Source organism: Tiliqua scincoides, chromosome 5, assembly GCF_035046505.1.
Source record: "Tiliqua scincoides isolate rTilSci1 chromosome 5, rTilSci1.hap2, whole genome shotgun sequence".
Taxonomy (NCBI): Eukaryota; Metazoa; Chordata; class Lepidosauria; order Squamata; family Scincidae; genus Tiliqua; species Tiliqua scincoides.
Genome location: NC_089825.1, coordinates 69,369,135 through 69,377,478, shown reverse-complemented (window position 1 = coordinate 69,377,478; position 8,344 = coordinate 69,369,135).

Here is an 8,344-nt window from a genome sequence, read left to right as displayed (position 1 = left end):
GCTCCAGTAAGTCTCCAGAGGGCCACAGGCTCACTGGAGACTGGGGGCTCCCTGTGGGCCAGATTGGAAGTCCCCGAGGGCCACAAGTGGTCCCCAGGCTGGGGTTTGGGCACCCCGGCTCTACGGGGCAAACGCTGTCCCTCTTGCTGCACATTCTCTCAGCTAGCGTGGTGGAATGACATGAAGAAGAGTGAGGATGTGGAATTAGGATATTTGTGTCTCATTTTCATCACTCTTGAAAGTGGAGACGCCTATCTACATTTACTCTAAATCAGGATTTGTCAATTGGTGGTGCGCATACCACAAGTGGTATGTGAGGAGGTGTCTGGTGGTACATGCGGCACCCCCCACACTTGCCACCTGGCAGCAAGACTATGACATGACAAACAGTGGTAGGAGGCTTTGCTTGGCGGGCAGAGATCCAGTGTGTGGTTTTTTGCATGCTTGAAAAAGCCCTCCCGCATGCCCTGAGCCTCTTACCGGTGTTTGTTGCATTGTGTCTGGCCTCGCAACCCAGAAGTAACTGGTAATGACATCATGTCAAGCTACTTCTGGTGTTACTTCCAATAGGTGGACCATGCCTAGTGGTATTTTGGTGGATGAAGGTTGAGAAATGCTGCTTTAAAGGGATCCCAGTGACTTAAATTGGGCATGCTTCCTGAACACTGCATAACATAACATTGCAATGGGAGGTGTATATTCTGAACAACATCTGCTGAGATACCAGGCTTATTCTTAAGAGTCTCACTCTCAAAACATGTGTTGAAGACTTCAGTGACAAATGCCCAAGAGCATATGCATGCATGCGCGCGCGCACACAGAGAGAGAGAGAGAGAGAGAGAGAGAGAGAGAGAGAGAGAGAGTCCATTAATGCACATGATGTGGGGACACCAGCAGTCTTCCCTTTGGAAGAACAGGGCAAATACCCCAGACATGGAGCTCGTGCGTCCCCGCCGCAAAGCCACCAAGCCGACCTGCTTCTCACGCGCAGCGAAGCTTGGGCGTCCCTTCGCAGCCTGGCTCCCCCCGCAGGAGAGGCGCATCCTGAGCACTTCCGCGGCGCACCTCTCGCCCGCGCTCTTCCTCAGAGGGGCGGCAGCGCCTGGGGAGCGGAAGCTGGCAGAGGGGCTGGTGGGGGCTGGGAGTCCTCGAGGGCCGCAAGTAGTCCCCAGGCAGGGGTTTGGGTACCCCTGGGCTAGAGACTAATAATAGTTTTAGAATGAGTGAATTGGGAGAGCTTCCACTTATGCCAGTGTTATTCAAACTGTGAGGTGTGGCTCCCTGGGGAGGTGCCACAAACGCACAGGGGAGGCGCGGGAAGTCCTCTCGCAGCAATACAGTCACACCATCTTTCTTGGGCAGAATGCGAGCCCCTCCGTCTTCTGCGCAATTTTTTTTAAAGCAGAAGATCGCTTCTCATCAAAGTGAAACCTCTCTTTTCAACCCCTCCCTCTTCCACTCCCCCCTTTCGATCTCCCAACCATCCTGCTTCCCCCCCCCCCAAATAAAACACTTCCTATTTGACCAGTCACCAGGGCTCTTAAAGTTGTTTCCATGCAGTTGGCAAAGGGGGGGGGAAGGTAAGCACACACTTTATTTAGCCAAGAGCAGAAAAAGGGAACAGTTTTTAAGTGATTTATAAATCTTGTTGTTTGACTGAAGAGGAAAGGCTGTATTTTTGAATCTTGCTACTTGAAGGGAATACTTATCAGCCACTGATGAAGTGATTGCCAGCCCAATCCTATCCACACTTTCCTGGGAGTAAGCCCCATTGACTCTAATGGGACCTACTTCTGAGTAGACATGCATAGGCTTGAGCTGTGCATCTCCTAGTATAGGAGACAAATCAGCTTCCTAAGCAAACCCTTATCAGCTCCGATATATTTTCATGGTCTATTTTTGTTTAAGTTTATTTTTGTTGAGTTTAAGAGCTGAACTGAGGGAATAGTGTTCATCATGGCAAAAGTGAAACACTTTGAAGTTGTGAAGTTGTACTGAATACAGTAACCCTAACAGTAACTGACAATGAGACAGTACCCTAATACCCACAGTAGATACAGATATTAATGACTGAAAATATGATCCATGTGATCCTGAATGTGAAAAATAACATTCACAAAGTAATGAAGTTTGAATTTTTTTGACTATGTATGAAGTGAAAATCTCAGCATTCAGCTTAGGAAGGAAGGCTTTTGACATCATGTGACGTGTTAAAACCAAGATTTCAAAACACCCTTTGATGTCTTTTAAAATAATAATTAAATGGATTTGTTATAATTAAGATAAAGTCATCTGATAACTTTTTGTGACTTCCTCAGTTTTCTTTTGTGCATCATTCATCTGTTCAGATTTCTCTTTGAATGATATCTCATAAAATTAAAACATCCCAATGAGCCAGGAGACATTGAACTGAAATATGGGAATAATAAGAGGCACTTTTTCAAGTGGGTGCTCCTTTTTTTAGCAGGGGGAGAGTAACTGGCCCACCTCACCCCAGCACTGTCTGTTCTAGTGGCTGTCTGCTGGTATTCCTTGGCATCTTTTTAGATTGTGATCTTTTGGGACAGGGAGCCATTTAGTTATTTGATTTTTCTCTGTAAACCGCTTTGTGAACTTTTAGTTGAAAAGCGGTATGTAAATACTGTTAATAATAATAACAATAATAGAAAGAACATTCTCTATTAAAAAAAAAAAAAAAGAAAACATAGGAAAAGGACATCTGTGAGTGTATGATTTTTGGAATCCTGCAATTACCCATGCAAGAGAGAGACCCTTGAATGGACGCTTTTTTTTCTTTTGTCCCTTCTTCGACTCCACTTGTTTCACAAACAGACTTGGGCTCGAGTCAAAATGACTCAAAAACAGCTCTGGATGAGTCGTGGCTGCTGCTGTAATGACTTGTGGGCAACTTGAGTCAAAGGAAGTGGAGACTCGGGACTCAACTTGAGACTCAAGGAAATGGTTCTGGCACATCCTGGTTACATGGAAAAATAAATCAATAAGTAGTTGAAGTCTGCCTTGTAACTCTGTTTTGTCCTGATCTTTTCCATAGAAGGAAACCTGTGAGCTTCAGGTTTGTGCTGGAGTGTGGAGCGGATTAACTTACAAACATCATATTTTCAGAATATGGTGGTGGGTGGTTTTTGACCACTTAATGATTCCTTTGTCTCTAAGCTGTCTGGAATGCACATTGAAAGAATCTCACACCTTGCAGAGGCTGATTCAAGTCTTTATGAAAACTCTCTCCCTTGTTTTCACAAACTTCAGACTGTTGGGGAACCTATAATATGTCCCCACTTTTCTCCCACCCTTGCTTACCATTTAGTATGATGAAGAATCCTAAAGGATTGGAAATCTTGCTGGGTGATACTTATACTTTGTTCTTTGAGTTGCTCCTAATAATTATCCTGCTTTGGATTGTAGACTTGCTAGAGGGGAAACTAGAAACTCAAGGATCAGTGAGATAAGCAGAGCATTTTAAAGCAAATTTTCTACATATTTGTATTTGATAAAAGCCTGCAGGGGTACCATCTCAATCAGCAGCATATTTTGAAGTCTTGGTTCATCTTTCCTTATCAATTGGGCAGAAGATTTTAGGTCATGTAAGGTTATCTAGAACAACAAAACCTTTATAGACTACATGAAATTTTATATCACCATGAGGAAAGCTTGGAAAAGAATCTAGGTCAAAGAATTATGAAAAAACTTATGAGGTTATATGAGGCCCTGGAAAGCAAGGAGAAATTATGCAAAATAGTTAAAGGAGTATTTTTTTTATTAGGCTATTTATTCTTGGTTTAAGAATGTGCCAGATACTGAATTATATAATCTCTCTTCATCAGGTCAATCAAGAGATCTAATAAAGGGCTTGTATTCTACCAACAGATGTGGTTTAGGCTAACAAAAACAAGGCTTTCAAAATGTGTATCTCTTCTGTCCTGGGACAAACATGATCGCAAGTGTGTTTGTAAAAGCAGCATTTGATCTGCATGCCAAACTGTTTGGAAGAAACAAGATACACCTTTCCTCCTGTTTTTAATATCTTGCAAATTTGGTCTTCTTGCCGTTTAACAGCCTCATCCTATGCATGTCTACTCAGAAGTAAGTCCCATTAGTGTCAATGGTGCATACTCCCAGGAAAGTGTGGATAGGATTGGGCTGTAAGCCTTTATCATTATTAGGTGAGGATTTAATAATCTTGTCTCTAGCCAGATATGTGCAAATACAGTGCTATGGAAATTTCCTTCCCCCTCCTGCGCCCCTGGTTATCTGCTGCAATTGCAGATTCAAGGCACTGCTGTTCTAAAGCTAACCTATAAGAAGTTCTCCTGCTGCTAACACCAGTGTTAGCTCCACACCCCAGGTCTTTATCCAATCCCACATCTCCAATTACCTGTCTGACATTTCTCCCTGGATGGTTCAACAACTCAAGTTCACTATGTTCAAGACTGAACTTCTTATCTTTTTCCCTAAGTCCTCTTCTCCTCAGTCTATCTCCATATTTCTTGACAATGTATTCATCCATCCTGTTGAACAGCCTCAGAAAGCCCAATCCTAACCAAATTTCTAGTGCTGATGCAGCTGCAGCACAGCCTCTAGATAAGGGAACAAATGCTTTCTTAACCTTGAGGAGGCCTCCTTGACTTGGCCCACCACCACAGGATGCAGTGTTGCCCCTTTGGCACAGCTGTATCAGCGCTGGAAGGTTGGATAGGGTTGGGGCCCAAGTCTTGCTTTATTTTTTGGCTCCTCTCACTCCTTTATTTCCCATTTTCAGTCTGTCACCAACCATGCCTGTTTCTTCCTTTACAATATAGGAAGAATACAGCCCTTCCTCTCTGCCCCCTCAACAAAAACTCTACTTTGTGCCCTGGTCATCTTTTGCCTTGAGTACTGCACACTCCATTGGCTCATTTCAGTCCCCCAGCACAGCCCTCCTCTCAGTTCCCCCAGCACTCTGTCTCAGGGCCCAATCCTGTCCAACTTTCCAGGGCTGATGCAGCCATGCCAACAGGGCATGCTCTGTATCCTGCAGATGGGAGAACGGTCACGGAGACTTCCTCAAGATAAGGGAATATTTGTTCTTATCTCAGTCTAGCACAGTTTTCTTCAACCTGGGGGCTGGGACCCTAATGAGGTCATGAAACCTCAGTTGTGGGGTCACAGCAACTTAACAGGAATCAAAAAGCTTGCAGACCGCTGAACTAGAGCACCACCAGGTAAAGGGGGAGGCATCTGGTGTACCCCTTCAAGTACTAGGCAATTGTATCCCAGTCCTGGGTTCTTGGTAATTATGCTAAAATTGCTTTCACTAGTGCCAGGCTTCATGGCAACTTTTTCTGTTCTCCTAATAAGAATATTTGGTTACAGTGAACAGTGCTGGGAGGGCATTACGGGATGAGAGTGGGTGAATAGGGTCCTTTCCCCCTGATTTTCACTTTTTAAAAAGTGTGGGTGTTGCGTCACTTCCAGTTGTGACATCACTTCCAGGGCATCATTTTGAGCTCAGCACTGGCTACATGACAATTAATTACGCCACTGCCCTGAGCCCTGCACTTGACTGCTGCTTCCCCTGGCCTCCTGCCCATCCAGGGTCTTCAGCATGTGCGCCAATCCTCTTCTGATTCACTGCAGAGAGCCCAATCCTATGCATGTCTACTCAGAAGTAAATCCCATTAGAGTCAATGGGGCTTACTCTCGGGAAAGTGTGAATAGGATTGGGCTGAGAGTCTCTTACACTCTCAGCATGCTCTGCCCAGCTAGGCAGGAACCAGCAGGTACTGGAACCAAAGATGGGCACCCCAGAATTGCTGTGCTCTCCCTGCTCACATGACCATGTTTTTAAACAGGCTCGGTGAGCATGCTTGGAGTGCAGTCTGTCTTAAAGAAGTGGCTGGTGGGCAAGGAGACTATGGCAGGGGCATGTGCACTAACACATAAGTGAAAAGAAAAGTGGTGAAAAAAGCAGTGGGGAGGACAATTAGGGTGTTGTTTTCATGTGCCATTGAAACTTGGGCAAGGTCTACCTTCCCGAACGACATCTCCTCTCTTAACCCAACCCTCTCCAACTTTCTAGCACTGATACAATGATAGTGCAGTCCCAAGGTAAGGCAACAAACATTCCCTTACCTTGAGGAGGCCACTATCACTGCCCCTGCCTCCCCCCCGCATTTGTGTGGCTGCCCAGCACTGGAAAGTTGGACAAGATTGTGCCCTTAGTCAGTTTTTTTAAAAAACCCTTTTCCACAAATCCTTTGGCATGCCTTAGGGTCCAATTCAGCATAAGGCAGCATGAAAGTTGGGCTGCCATTGCATGCTTCTGGTCTGCTGCCACAAATGGGCAGCAGTGCAGTGTGCACAGCAGCAGCTCCCAGAGACTCTGCCACTCCTGGTAAGTTGGCTGTAGGGAGAGGTTGGGTGCCTTCTGGGGAGAAAGGCAGGGTACAAATCGAATAAATAAATGTTGGGGGTGAGGAAGGGGAGGATAGGGAACTGTTTAGGGAAGGGAGGGGCTAGATCCTGGCGGCAGCCACTTCTAACAGAAACCTATCCCCTCTTTTTGAAATTGTCCTGCCCCTTTTTGCTCCTTAGACTTACACCAGCTATGTAACTGATGTAGATCTGAGGAGACCTATGGGCCACTTGGTTTACGGAAACAGCCTCTCCCAGACCTCCTGATCAGCTCCCCACCTTTGGATGCAGCATGTACCCCACTGGTGTGCCTGCATCGTTGCCAATGGTGGGGGATCCAGACCTTTTTTCCTACTGGATCTAAGCTCTACATATAATTGAAGAAAGCACATGCTCCTGCCTCCATTTTGCTTCTCCTTCTCAGGGCGCAATCCTAACCCCTTCTGTCAGTGCTTTCCAGCACTGACATAAGGGCAATGCAGCTCTGAGGTAAGGCAACAAACATTCCCTTACTTTGAGAAGGCCTCCATGAGTGACACCCAACTGCAGGATTCAGCACACGTCCCATTGGCACCGCTATACCAGTGCCAGAAATCACTGGCATAAGAGGTTAAAATTGCACCCTCAGTTGTTTCCTCTGTGTTAGTATTAGACTGGAAGCCATCTGAGATAGGGTTCTGCACTCTCATTTGGTGTAAAGTACTAGGTACACTGATGGCACTATACAAACAAACAAACAACATGAGGCTCTAAGAACCAGCTCATTCCTGTTCTTAAAGCAAAAGGAATATGTATCTGTGAAATGCATAATATTACTAGGCCCATTTACTAAGCCCATTTAAAACAACAACAGATGGTCAGAGATAGAGGTTCCTGGAGAATGATCATATGTCATCTGGAAACATGGGGGTGGGGAATGACTCCCATGCCCAAGGATTATGGTTCTGAACATGATGGATAATTAGGAATTAAATTTGTATAGACCTTTGTTTAGTGGGAGCAAGTGCTTTCTCCTTCCAAAATATTACAGGCCAGTTGAACCCATATTTACAAGCAAAAACTGCCTTCTGAGTCTTAGGACTATACTAAGTACAAAGCAAATACATCAAACCTCCTGGTAGATTAATTTCTTCAAATTCCTTTACTTTTAGGTGGACTGTTAAAGTCCATCATTTGATAAACTAAACAAACAACAAATAATTACTCTGATGCATATTGAGCAGGGGTGCCCAAGCCCCAGCCCGGGGCCACTTGCGTCCCTCAGGGACTCCCAATCTGGCCCGCGGGGAGCCCCCAGTCTCCAATGAGCCTCTGGCCCTCCGGAGAATTGATAGAACCCATGCTGGCCCGATGCAACTGCTCTCAACTTGAAGGTGACTGCTTGTGTGAGCTGTGGAAGGAGGGCTCCCTCCACTGCTTGCTGTTAAATATCTGTGATGCTGCAGCAGCAGTGAAGGAAAAGCCAGCCTTGCCTTTTATAGGCCTTGAGCTATTGCAAGACCTTCATCCATTCATTCATAAGTTCCATCTCTAATATATTCATTTATGTAAATTTACTCAGATTTGAAATGTAAATTAATTCTTTTTTCCCAGCTCGACACAGTGTCAAAGAGATGGTGTGGCCCTCCTGCCAAAAAGTTTGGGTATCCCTGATATTAAGCAATACAGTACATGAGCTCCAGATCAAGAACAGAAGAACTCACAAACCCCAATTTACAGGAAGCAGGAAAAAATTCCATTCTTTCCCAATCACATTCATTAGTTCTTCTTGTGTTTTGGAGCAATCTGGTGTTTATCATTCACTATGTTCCCTGGCAGAAGCTATTTTTAGGCCCCCTTAATCCTGTCTTGTGTACTCTTGCTCTCTCCTCAGTCTTGACTGATAACTGAGCTTCCAGGAGCACTGGGTGGCATGATTCCAAATCTCAAATAT